We start from the raw sequence: 14,138 nt of genomic DNA, 5'->3' as shown, positions 1-14,138 counted from the left end.
CCAGCATCCCTAATGATGCTGGATTACTGGTAGTTAATCTATATACTTTTTTACTTACAAACATGCAGTAACTGAATTTCAGTACCGCATGTTTCAATCACAGTAGTCAAAGACCCCTGCTACAATTTTACATAAATTTCTGAATTATGTATAATCTGTGTTTGTTTCAAAACTACCCATCTTTGCTGGCTATAAAAATGAACATTGTTTGTATGGTGTTTTTATGTTGCATAGAACCAGTAGTTATTTAGCAACGGGACCATCGGCTTAACGTGACTTCCAAACCACGTCGTGTGAACATTTATCACCTGAAATATACATCTCTCACACCTCAATGGAACGACCGAGAATCTAATTCATTGCCACCGAGGTGCTATGCCAACACCATACCGACCATGCCACTGAGGCAATTTTTAGAGATGAACATTATTATTCATGTATTATGGCAGTTCCCACATTTCCCCTTCTCCCTAAGCAGGCCTTACAATTTAAGGTCTTGTTTAGCTTGCTCCTGAATACTGATGTCAACATACTTTCATCTGCTTTGTACTTATATTGTCAAGGGTCTATCCATGAACATATTCAGTACTCTAAGCTTTATATGCGCATGCACAGAGAGAGAGAGAGAGAGAGAGAGAGAGAGAGAGAGAGAGAGAGAGAGAGAGAGAGAGAGAGAGAGAGAGAGAGATTTGCTATATACTACATATATGTGCTGTAGCTAAACAAAACCAGCACAATTGCAAATAGAAATAACTACATATACTGTAGCTAAACAAATACAACAAAATAGCATAATGTACTTAAAAAGCTATTCAGTCTGTACTGTTATATGTCTCTTACACAAGGATGGTAATGTATGTTTGAGGTGTGACACCAAGTTGCTAGGTGACACTTGGATTTTTCAGCTACTGAACCTCCACCCGAGTTGCCATTCACTTACATCTACAGCAACTGACAGTGTACATATGCAATTTCCCATTTCTCAAACCTCTGTTCCCCGACTGCATTACTCCTAATATAACCTATAAAACACACCTTTAGTTATATTAGTCATTTTGACGATGGACAGCACAATCAATAGCAATTATATTTTGAAACAGTATTACAAACTTGAAGAAAAATTTCAATTTATGAAACTGACCTTATCTTTACTGTATACTGTAGGTGATTACTAAACTTACTACGGATAACCCCCCCCCCCCCCCCTTAAAAGCAAATTAGGCACCTACACAACTCAGAATTACACGACTGCATACCTATCTACAACAAAGGTAACCAGGTAGTTATTGAATATGAACTGGATTTAGTACAGGAAAAACCTCAACAATTTAAAAACTCCTCACACACACAAATTTAAGTAGTGTAATCAATAAACATACTATGCTTTTCTAACTGGAAACATATTCAGCTGAGAAATAACTGGGAATGCACAATTCCTAGACCCAGCAGCAACTGAATGCACTGCTGACAACTGGTGGAGACCAAAATGACCACATTGAAAATAAAGGAAATAATGCACCTATACAACCTTCACACTGTCTACAATGCAGGCACACTGCAGGTAGTATGTACGTATATCAATGATTAGGGTTTGCCAAATGAATATTATGGTAAAACGGAGCTGGGGTACATAAGCTAACTTGATAAATTTCTCTCACATAATCTTATGATTTTGAGATTTTCGGGGTCACAAAATTCATCTGTAGCAAACCACATTGTTACCAAAAACTGAAACAACCTAGATCATTGTGTAACTGAAAATAAGAAAAAGATAAAGAGTTTGCCAAAAATTTCTGGTGGATGGCATCCAGAGATTTTCAATGGTGGGAAGTAGATGCCCTAAGAATCTCAAGGGTTTACGATAACAGCCTTCCATATGCAACTTAATCACATTCCAATATGCACAGATTCATGTCAATCCACAGTATATGGCCGTTAATCTGCAAAACTTGTTACAAAATAAAAGGCTGACTGGGTACATGAAAAAGGGAAAAAGAAAGTACACAAACAGTAATACGTACTATGCTATGTTAAAGTCAAATTAAGGTTTATGGGCTCAAATTTAGCAGTGACAACATCAACAGCATTATCAGAATGGCAATGCTACAGCCTAGCAGCAGAGATTTAAGATCTTTCTAATGGGCAGTGATGTGTCACCTCATCAGTGCATAGTATGTTGATTCTGCTGGCCTAGTACTAATGGGCAATCATTCCAAAGGGGCAGGGAGTTGTGAAAAAAGAAGATATTTGTTGTTGAAATGGAGCTTAACTAAGACTAAGAAGTGGAACATTTTTGGAGAATAAGTCTAAATCTTAATACTCACTGGGAAAACATACTAATGATTCTAAAAATGTAGTCTACAAAAAAGATGGTAGAAGATTGTTGGTTTTCTAGACATCATAGCAAAATTACCATAATAAAGGAAGAAAAGGACCAAAAAATCATTAATACAGTAGAGAAATCTTTTTCTTTTTGGGAGTGTTTTAAAATAATCCAAAAACAGTAAGCTTGGAGCAAAAGGTACCTTTATTTTCATTAACACTTAAGAACCTGGCTAAAAAATTCATTAAAATTACAACCCACAGATTATCAAAACAGTTAAGAACTGAAATCAGTAACAAATTCTGAGTATATTTGTTGTAAAACATTTCACGTAAATTAACTAAGATCGAAGATGCAGTAACTACAAGTAATCTCTTGATTATCCAGATTAATAAGGCCAATGCACTGTTGGATAGGGGCAAAATCAAGGTAAGGGAAAGTAAACACAATCGGTGGATGTTAATACACAACTCCATACCCTTCCTCACCTTACCTTGTCAACAGCACATACAACTGTAAACAATAAATATGCTTATTAAAAACAACAACCATCAAACTTTAAACTGAAAACTATACCCAAGGCAATTAATCTACATTTTTCCCAGGTATCTGTAACAATACGTATACTGCCAATAAATACACTATCTACAACAAAGGTAACCAGGTAGTTATTGAATATGAACTGGATTTAGTACAGGAAAAACCTCAACAATTTAAAAACTCCTCACACACACAAATTTAAGTAGTGTAATCAATAAACATACTATGCTTTTCTAACTGGAAACATATTCAGCTGAGAAATAACTGGGAATGCACAATTCCTAGACCCAGCAGCAACTGAATGCACTGCTGACAACTGGTGGAGACCAAAATGACCACATTGAAAATAAAGGAAATAATGCACCTATACACCTTCACACTGTCTACAATGCAGGCACACTGCAGGTAGTATACGTATATCAATGATTAGGGTTTGCCAAATGAATATTATGTAAAATGGAGCTGGGGTACATAAGCTAACTTGATATATTTCTCTCACATAATCTTATGATTTTGAGATTTCGGGGTCACAAAATTCATCTGTAGCAAACCACATTGTTACCAAAAACTGAAACAACCTAGATCATTGTGTAACTGAAAATAAGAAAAAGATAAAGAGTTTGCCAAAAATTTCTGGTGGATGGCATCCAGAGATTTTCAATGGTGGGAAGTAGATGCCCTAAGAATCTCAAGGGTTTATTTACGATAACAGCCTTCCATATGCAACTTAATCACATTCCAATATGACAGATTCATGTCAATCCACAGTATTTGGCCGTTAATCTGCAAAACTTGTTACAAAATAAAAGGCCTGACTGGTACATGAAAAAGGGAAAAAGAAAGTACACAACCCAAGTAATACGTACTATGCTATGTTAAAGTCAAATTAAGGAAGGTTTTATGGGCTCAAATTTAGCAGTGACAACATCAACAGCATTATCAGAATGGCAATGCTACAGCCTAGCAGCAGAGATTTAAGATCTTTCTAATGGGCAGTGATGTGTCACCTCATCAGTGCATAGTATGTTGATTCTGCTGGCTAGTACTAATGGGCAATCATTCCAAAGGGGCAGGAGTTGTGAAAAAAGAAGATATTTGTTGTTGAAATGGAGCTTAACTAAGACTAAGAAGTGGAACATTTTGGAGAATAAGTCTAAATCTTAATACTCACTGGGAAAACATACTAATGATTCTAAAAATGTAGTCTACAAAAAAGATGGTAGAAGATTGTTGGTTTTCTAGACATCATAGCAAAATTACCATAATAAAGGAAGAAAAGGACCAAAAAATCATTAATACAGTAGAGAAATCTTTTTCTTTTTGGGAGTGTTTTAAAATAATCCAAAAACAGTAAGCTTGGAGCAAAAGGTACCTTTATTTTCATTAACACTTAAGAACCTGGCTAAAAATTCATTAAAATTACAACCCACAGATTATCAAAACAGTTAAGAACTGAAATCAGTAACAAATTCTGAGTATATTTGTTGTAAAACATTTCACGTAAATTAACTAAGATCGAAGATGCAGTAACTACAAGTAATCTCTTGATTATCCAGATTAATAAGGCCAATGCACTGTTGGATAGGGGCAAAATCAAGGTAAGGGAAAGTAAACACAATCGGTGGATGTTAATACACAACTCCATACCCTTCCTCACCTTACCTTGTCAACAGCACATACAACTGTAAACAATAAATATGCTTATAAACAACAACCATCAAACTTTAAACTGAAAACTATACCCAAGGCAATTATCTACATTTTTCCCAGGTATCTGTAACAATACGTATACTGCATAAATACACTTTTGAATAAAAAAAGTTAACCTCTTATTTTCTTTTCTCTCTCTCTCTCTCTCATATAAATGACCAAGTCGTATTTTGTACAACAACTTAATCAAATATGGTATATACAGTATTACCATAGTCAAGATACAAATACAAATGTGTGAACTATTGGCCTATTGTGCTGAGTGTTACCACTTACAGTACCTCAGCTAAAGTCAAAAAGGTTATATTATGGCTGTATTTAAAATAAAGGTAATGGTAATGAAATCGATATCTTTCTTACTAAATCTATTTATACTGTATCATTATCTTATTATATCTTCAGCATACGTATAAGAAAACTGATTAGCCACCATGTGCATTAATGTGGGCTAGGCTAATGTTTAAATTCTCAAATCAGATGACTGAGGCCTAATAAAAATAATTAGGAGAATCATTTTTAGTTGCTAAAAGAAATGGATTATTGCTGGCATTTTTCTTTTTGTTTTTGTAAGCAGTAACTGTAAAATGGGTATAAAAAGTTAAACTGGCACTACAATGAAATAAAATCCCTCAGAATCATAAAACAGCAGTATCCCAATTTGTTTGTTTATATCATACTCGATGCTGTTTACGTCAGTTCTTAGGTAAGTGGTGATCGTGCAACAGAATAAATAGTTATTACTTAGAGGAGATGGTTATGAATTGTTACATAAGCCATAAGTTTGTTTGAAAGCCTAGCCTAGTATACAATCAACCAAAAGTGTCATTCACTCCACATGCCTAACCTAGTACAATCTACCAAAATTAAATTCGCTCTACAAGCATAGCCTAATACAGTATAATATTTCAAAAATGCAACTTGCATGATACACGTGATATATAATAAAATCAAGTTTAGGGGGTAATTCTACGGGTCGCATGATACATGAGATCAAATGGCTTAAGAGTATATACAGCATATTTTATTTGTTGCATTACTAATTTTACCATACGGCACCTGTTTGTGTAAAACACCTTGTGTTTACATATTTAGTACCTATGGCATTTCTCAATGACAACTGTCCAAAGCACATTCATTCTAAGGACAATAGTACTGAAAAATAATATTTTTTTATATAAATTTCTATTTTTCATAGCTAACAAACCTGAGGTCTTATCAATAAGCTCATTCTTCTAGTGTCAGCTGGAAACCAGTTAAAAACAATCAAAGATTGTAAAGCAAGGAATCTGTGGCATCTATCACTTAATTTCATCTCCAATTAAAATATTGAAAAACCAAATTTGTAAATGTTGGCAACCCAGTATGCTATTTATGGTTTGTCTCATGCCATCAACCAAAGTAAAGGAGTGTGCATACATACATATATACTGTATGCACATGATCACATTCATCTTTTGGGTTGTAAAAATAAAAAATGAGAAAATACAATAAGAATATAAGAGAACAGCATATAATAACCAAAAAAAACGGGAAGGAGTGTGTGTTATAGGCTTAAATGTTAGCCGATACCTCGGACCTCTTCCATTTTTTTTTAAAGGCTGTATCTCTATCTCTCTTTTTCTTCTTTTTTTTTTTTTGCACGGTTACAGTTCAGTATTGTACATATCTTTTAACCTGTTAAGCGTCCGCCCCGGATGAGCTCGCTGCTAACGTACCGTCACGCTTTTTTTGTAATCAGCGATCATAGCACTGATGATAGTTTTTCAAAGTTAATATTGATTTTTATGCTTATTATTCATACTGTAATTAAGTGTAGGAAATTCTCGAAATTCTCTCTCTCTCTCTCTCTCTCTATCTCTCTCTCTCTCTCTCTCTCTCTCTCTCTCTCTCTCTCTCTCTCGGAGTCCAGTCACTCGGCAAAGAAAAGTCATCTTCACTCCCGCTATTAGAAGAAAAGTTTGTATCATCACTGGAGGATTCAGAACTAGAGCTCTCATCATCAAATAGGTTATCAATATCAGACTCCTCATCTAGTATTTGATTGATCTCACCTGAAGAAATACGCCTCCTCTTTGGGACATTCATTGTGAAAGACGCCAAATCCAATTTGTCTCGATAAACGCCCGAAGCGTATTGAAAGAAAACCAGCAGGGACAGGCAGTTTTCTAGCATAAGCGACCACCAGGAAAGAGTTGCCAGGCTGGAAATAAGTTTCCCGTGTGCTGAGAGTGTTACCAAATGATGTTCCTACACTTTCTATACGAGTAAACGTATTATTACGGGGCTGACGGCTTGACAAGCACAGTTAAAGTCTTGAACGTAATATCCCGTTGAAGGCGCTACCGAGTAGATCGCGGTAAACGTATTATTACGTGTGTGACGCTTAACAGGTTAATCAAATGTGGAAGCATAATTGTGAAAAAATGAAATAAAATATAAATGAAAACCAGAGATGTCAGATCTCTGCCTAGCCCTTTCCACCCAACCCACACTGGAATCCCACCCCCTCCTAGCCAGGGGAACTGCTTCCCTACTCCACCCACCTTCCAAAAACCTTTCCCTGAGTAAGTTCTACACAGCTTTACTGCACCTCCTCCCATGGCACCCAGCCATCCAACAGCCCCCTTGGAATCTTCTCCAGGCCTCCCCCCACCCCTCCCAAAAACTATTTTCAGTCTCTTTGTGAGTGTAAGCAGTGTTATCAACATTTTACTTGAAACAGCACAGGCAATATTTCCAACCACTGGAGAGCAGTAGTACATACTTACAATTTTTTAAAAATTTATATAATATCATATATCTTTGGTCCTTGGTCACTACTCCAATAGCTCTGACATAGTATATAATTAAAAAAATATATTGGAAGAGAACTAGAGGTCCATGCAGAAGAGTAAGGTTTTCAAAATATACTGTATAAAAGCTATGCAGGTAAGAATGTTAAGTTTAATAATGTAGAAACTACTTATACTATATGTGCATGGCAACATTTCTCAATTGATCATGACATCACCATCAAGATATAAAAGGCAAGTTCTGTATCTGAAAATGTTGACAAGAAGGTGTCACGCAAATGAATTAAAGAACAAAAAGAAGTCAAGACTATTCAAGCATCAGTAAAGACTAATTATAGCCTCCATTTACAATAAGTACTGAAAAGTTACACACTCTCTTTCTTTCTCTCTCTCTTCAAGTAATATACTTTGCCATTAACACAAACGAACAACTCCATATTGTCTACTACATACAATTAGCATGAGGTAATACGTATAATAGTCACCATCAGTACCAGATACGACAATGAACTCATCAAGCTGAAAGAATCTGTAAAATTTCAATCCCAAATTTTGAAAATGTTTAAATTCTGCACAGGAATTTCCCAACAAGAACCAATACTTTTGCTTTACACTAGGATAATTTTGTCTAAAAAAATATTTGAGTACTTTGAAAGCTGATATATGTAGCTAATTACCGTCACTTTTTGCTGCAAACATCATGGGATAGCGAGGGGCAATTGATTTCGCCCAATCAAGTCTCAAGGCATACTGATCGCCCTCTGTCCTGTGTTGAGCTACTACAGTTGCCATTAGCCATTTAAGGTCATTTAAGTGATATGAACATCTTTCCTGCTAAATTCATCCAAATAGTATGGAGTGTAATATTAATACTTAACTCATATGAGTTAGCCCATCCATCACTCAAAACTGTTGTATAGATACTCATAAGATGATGCCCATCCACTTAAGGATTAAGAGATTGCCTGTTTGTTTGTTTGTATGGTGTTTTTACATTGCATGGAACCAGTGGTTATTCAGCAACGGGACCAACAGCTTTATGTGACTTCCGAACCATGTCGAGAGTGAACTTCTATCACCAGAATTATATACACATAAGATATATTAATTTATATGTACTACATGCTGTGAACAATCTCCTTTGAAGTATGTTCATTTTATTTTTTAAAATAAGTTTTGAGGAAAAAAAAAAATGTAACAACTACAATACTTTGATATATAGAAAGCTGATTTTGGCCGTGAAAATATTTCTTCATATATGGTTTCCTCTTGGGAGACTGACACTCATAACATAGGTATGGATATTTTGCCTTTTCATCAGATTTCTTTCGTTTTAAAAATTTCTCTAATAATACATCTCTTCTTCACTTCTATTATGACAGAAAAAGTTGTACTAAGAAATATGCTCAAAACCGGGTATGACATGACGCACGAAGTACACTTTGGCTTTATGTGACTTTCCATATGGGAATATTGCCATATAGTACTTATATATACGTTATACATTTTCACTCATGAATAGACCCTGTAAAGATATCCTGAAGAAATAAATACATAATTTAAACAAAATGACATAATGACTTCACTATATCAAATTCTGTATAAATGAATGGTCATGAGGAAGACTTACTCATTTGCATATGTCTGTATATCTGTACAGCCTATATATAGCATAATGATTTACCTAAAGTGATTATTTTATTGTAGAAATAAGTCACAAAATACAAAACAGTAAAAATAAGTCAAGAATTACAAAACATTAGAAGTAAAGTGTTTGGCACAGTGCGTGTGTGGTGCCACTTTGACGAGCGCCGAGATAAACAGATATTTTAGTCGGTAATGACAGTACAGTAATATATCAATTACTTCAAACTATACATGATTAGAAAACTTTGTACAAGTTTCATAAGATTTGATGGTCATGGGCCGATAAAACAATGAACAAAATTGTCAATAAACCCATTTAAATACATTATTCTTTTGAGCAAAAACACTTCAGGATATGTTATTTAAAAATAAAACCATCAAAAGTGGTCAATAACTCAATTTTGATAATTCCTTCAAATTCAAAGATTGGCACGCCCCTAACTCCCTGTAATCTACATTTGAATTTTTTTTTTTTTACTAAAACACTTTTCCTTGCTTTATGATTAATTTCAATCTATAGTATGTTACATGCTAAAAAAGTGTCATCGAAATCCATCCAAAACAGAATCTGATTCTGATATTCTTGTAATGATCAAATATAAAATACTTGTGACCTTATCATAAAATTTACCTCTTTACAAGTGACCAGGTGGTTGACAGGGTCATGAACTAACCTAACTATATTGTCTATACACCTATTATAGAATATCTTTATATTACAAAATATGTATCTAGACAAACTGTAAAAACTTAATGTCAATCAAAATCTTATAAATCTAAGTCTTATGATTTGCGGCACTGCCCTTGAAGTTTGTAGCACTAGATATTGTATCTTGAAATCACCAATATTCTTCTATACTGTATTACATTTGTGTGGATACTGTTGATATTTAAGCGTTTAACATCCTGTAATAGAACAGAGTTTAACATCCTGTAATAGAAGAGTAAATACTGCCGACAATGCTTCAAGATAACTAACCATTTTTATGAAAATGCCAAGCACATTCATTTAGCAGAACTGTTTATTTGATGGAATGTAACCAACCTTGCTTAAAGCAAGTGTTAACCCTAAGGAGCTGGGGTAATAAATCGATATGCAGCACCCACATGCTGGCAAAACTTTGAGGTTGCCAAATTTATGAAAAAAAATACATCAATGGAAAGAGAAAGATATGCAATTGCATATGGCGAAAGATAGATTCTAAAAAAATTTCCCTACCTTCCATAAGATGTTGAAAATGACTGTTTACAACCCTTTGTGGGACCTTTTTTACAAGACAATCTTAAATTTTACCAACATATGCTTTTTTTTAATAAATAATTTCATTTTATTTTGTAAACTTATAATTGCTCCTCACACAATATCAAAACAGATAAGAAATAAATCCAGTAAAATATTCTTAGCATATGTGTTGAAAAATATTTTCGTAAATTTACCGATAACGAAGATTCAGAAGCTTTTTATTTGTACATGTTTTTTCTAATATTTCTGTACACTTTTCTTTGCAAAATTTCACTTACAACTGACATACTATTGTAAAAGGCAAGAACAAAAACTAACAGCAACCCTTTGGTAAATTTATGAACAAATTTACAAAAAGAAGTATTGGCACCTCTTGCCTGCCAATTCTTTCAAAATTGATGGCTCTTAATATTGTTTATCTACAGGATCAATCTGTCCACCACCCCTAACCTGTTATTACTACGTAGTCCCAAGGAGCAATCTGTCCATTAAGGGTTAATATAGTCTAAATTAAAAGTGAAATGTCATTAAAAGCATTAGCACTTATTTCTAAGATCTTATGGTAAGACCAGTGTTTAGCCTACTTAATTCTTGGTATGGTTCTCTTCCCCTATGCTGTGCCACACTGACAGTTGGATATTATTAGTTTCAGTCAAATTAGAATATCTATTATTTTTTTACTTATATATTTTTGAGATGATTCATACAAAAAACTTACTTGAATCTTCTGCAAATTAAGGGTTTCGGAGATATTTGCCGATGAATATTGTTCCTTATTGTTATCCCAAGGATGTGTTTATGCTGCCATGTTAGTTTTTCTCCCAATGGTATTTTGTTTTTTGTCAATGTATTATGGGTAAAAATGCCTGATCGTACTTCGATTTTGCTAAGTAAGGAGGGCCCAACCCCTAGGTTAGGTTAGGTGGGTGTGTTTAGGTTAGACGTTTCTTATTTTACCAGTTTTCTGTATTCCCCCAGCCAAAAAACTCTATTTCTCCCTTTGGAATCCCATTATTGTAGTTAAGGGGAGGGGGGTCTGTATCTCTAAATCTGATTATTTGCAGCAGAAATAAAGGTCAAATTAATTTAAAACACAGTATTTATGTTTGGGAAAATACATTTTTATATCGGAAATACGAATTTGGCCGAAACTGTAATTTTACCAAAAATTGTTTTATACTGCTTTCATGAAATTTTCAACTGTATAAAAAAAACAAATGCACACACACACACACACCATTGCAGATGTGTAACTATCTATCATCTACAAAATCAGCTTAGCAACAAAGCCGAGAACTTTCACACCAACGCAGATGTGTAACTACTACCTGTTATCTACAAATACATTATGGTTTTTATCATTAGGCTATAAGTGGACAGGTGAATAACTTCTCTTGTATGCAAAATACATTAGGCTATTCTTATTCCCATCGTAATATTGCCTCTGAGCATGCATACTAACGACAAAAAGAAGCATTTCGGGTTTGGATGCTAAAATTACACTTACAAATGGATTTTCCCATTATCTTTTACTTCTTCAATGACCGTATTTGTCATGTCAAATACGTTTCACATTTAGCCCCAATACATTTGTTTGCTAAGTGTGCATAGAAGATTCTTGTCACCAATAATGTTTGTTTCCATATGAATCTTTTATATAACAGTTGTTTAACTCACACATCCACGACGAGGTACTGTGGGCAAAATGTAAGGCTACTTTCACTCAATACAAATGACGCATTAACAATGTGATGACATATCTATAATCAGAACTGCAGTGTTCACTGATAGTATGTTTTATGAATCGCATTATAGTACTAATACAAACGAATGGTAAAGGGAAACACCCCGGGAACACAAACACTTGGTCTAGAGTATAGGATGTGGTAGTAGTAGAGGTGCGATAATTTGAGAATTGTACTGGGCTAAAAGAAACTTGTCTGTCTGTTTTTACTTTCATCGCCGAGAGGCTAGAACTAAACATGGCGAAAGCTCTGCAAGGTGTCACAGTATTTAGAACCACGAGGGCCTTGGGGATGGAAGTCAAGATCAAAACAGAAGAGTTTAGTTTGTTGGTATGTGTTTTAACGTTGCGAGGAACCAGTGGTTATTCGGCAATGGGACCAACGGCTCCACGTAACTTCCGAACCGCGTCGAGAGTGAACTTCTATCTAAACAGAAGAGTAAATTTCTCTTTATTTAAAATATTCCTTTGGCAGATCTAGGGTACTTATCCGCGGCGACCTAGACTATCTCAGTTGCGGTTTTTCTATGCAGTTTTACCTAATGAACAAGAATTTTAAGTAATATTTATTCGGACGACTCTGATTAACCCCCAGGGGCCAGTACTAAACATGGCAAAATACATTGGACGCCCCAATCCCTAGTGGATGTCATATCCGCGGTTACGTTCCTTGCAGTCCGTGCGGACAGCTTCTGTAAAAATACCAATCCTTTAATTATCTCATAAGTAGTTCATTATAAGCTACAAACAGCCTTTTCTATACTCGTCTGTTAAAAAAATGTATTTAGTAATGAAGAGTGTCTTCCTGCAGCTGTCTCTTTGACATTTACCCAACAACGGTAATCAAGAACACGTTGGCATATGCTCGCTTTGGCCTACCTAACCATTGTTTGCCTAAACATTTCCTATGATTTTCTTGCCTCTTAAAAACTTTGGTACTGACCAAGGTGAATGTAGAGTATCAAGTTCAACTGAAAAATATAATATGGCTGACCAACTCCTGGACCAAATGAGAGGCTATTTACGACAAATGGACTGCATGTCACTTAACAAGCATTTGCCTGGCCCCGGCCAGAGCCTGATCCAGGAGGACTCTGTTTATTTGACTTTTTACACTCATTAAAACGAGAAATGATAGCTACCCTACGATAGACTAGCGTCGTCTCGCCTACGATGAGGTCAGGTCAGGGGTCACTAGCTAAAACCCACCGCCTCAACGAAACCCCAAAGGGTAGAAGTAGGTAGGAGCTAGGTAGGTAGTCCACGGGTCAAAGCTCAGATCTGACCTGGCTCGTAACCAAGATTATGGGCCAGTAACACTGCCCAAGACATGTCTTGGGCCATTGCACGAGAAGCCTTTGGAGAAAAGGTCAGGCAGAGCCCGCGAGAAGAGAGCGGGGGAGCGTTGCAGGAGCTGGCTTAGCAACGCCTTCTTTTCGACCCTTCGCTAGAACGACACTTTTCGCGAGGGAATTCCTTACCGTATAGAGCCCCGCGGCGGCGTCGTTGCAGAAACGAGGAAAGTAGATAAATCCAACGTGTCACTGTCACTGCTGTCACAACGTTCACTGGACGACTTTCATAAGGACCAAAAGGGAATTCAAACTGCAATTTCACACCGTTGGCCGAATGTAAACACAACACTACATCGTCCACATCACCATAACACTGCCTCTTTTCAATAGCTCTGGATTTCCCTCGGGTGAACAACTGGTACGAAACGACGACTGACCCTAAAAGGAATGCGTGGCCTAGAGAAAAATGCCTAACACATGCTAGAACTCTATATATTAAGCAGAAAAACACTAAAGAGACAGGGATAATTGTTTCTTTTGGTCGGCCATCTTGGATATTCGAACACACGGGGCTCACATCCACGGTGCCATGTACACAACAGCGCACGCGCATGCACGTCTGTTTCACCTTTATTCTGTCATATTTAGACATACATTCCTGAGTTTTGGAAATTTTCATTACTTATGTATTGTATTATTTAATGACAAAAATATTTTACGCAATACGTACCAAATTTACCACAAATATTACCTTTAAACGAGTGACATGACTCTGCTATGAAACAGACGTACGATTTTTTCCTATTTTTTCAACAATATTTGTATGTTTACCTTTGTCGATATA

The 14,138-nt window shown here is 35.7% G+C and overlaps 1 protein-coding gene across 6 annotated transcripts in view; it reads right to left on the bottom strand.

Annotated features, from left to right (window-relative positions):
- LOC135210887 (inactive histone-lysine N-methyltransferase 2E-like) overlaps positions 1–13,866 on the bottom strand; it is a 58,713-nt gene extending 44,847 nt beyond the window's left edge. For 4 of the 6 annotated variants that reach the window (XM_064243817.1, XM_064243816.1, XM_064243818.1 and 1 more), the window contains exon 1: positions 13,481–13,866. The gene's annotated coding sequence lies outside the window, so the exon portion shown is untranslated. Of the gene's footprint in view, positions 1–13,141; positions 13,454–13,480 lie in introns of those variants that run through there. The other 2 variants (XM_064243814.1, XM_064243815.1) reach the window with 2 other exon arrangements.
- Between the last annotated feature and the right edge of the window lie 272 nt (positions 13,867–14,138).

The sequence above is a fragment of the Macrobrachium nipponense genome, chromosome 4 (assembly GCF_015104395.2).
Source record: "Macrobrachium nipponense isolate FS-2020 chromosome 4, ASM1510439v2, whole genome shotgun sequence".
NCBI classification, from domain to species: Eukaryota; Metazoa; Arthropoda; class Malacostraca; order Decapoda; family Palaemonidae; genus Macrobrachium; species Macrobrachium nipponense.
This window is presented reverse-complemented; position numbering and strand designations above follow the sequence as displayed.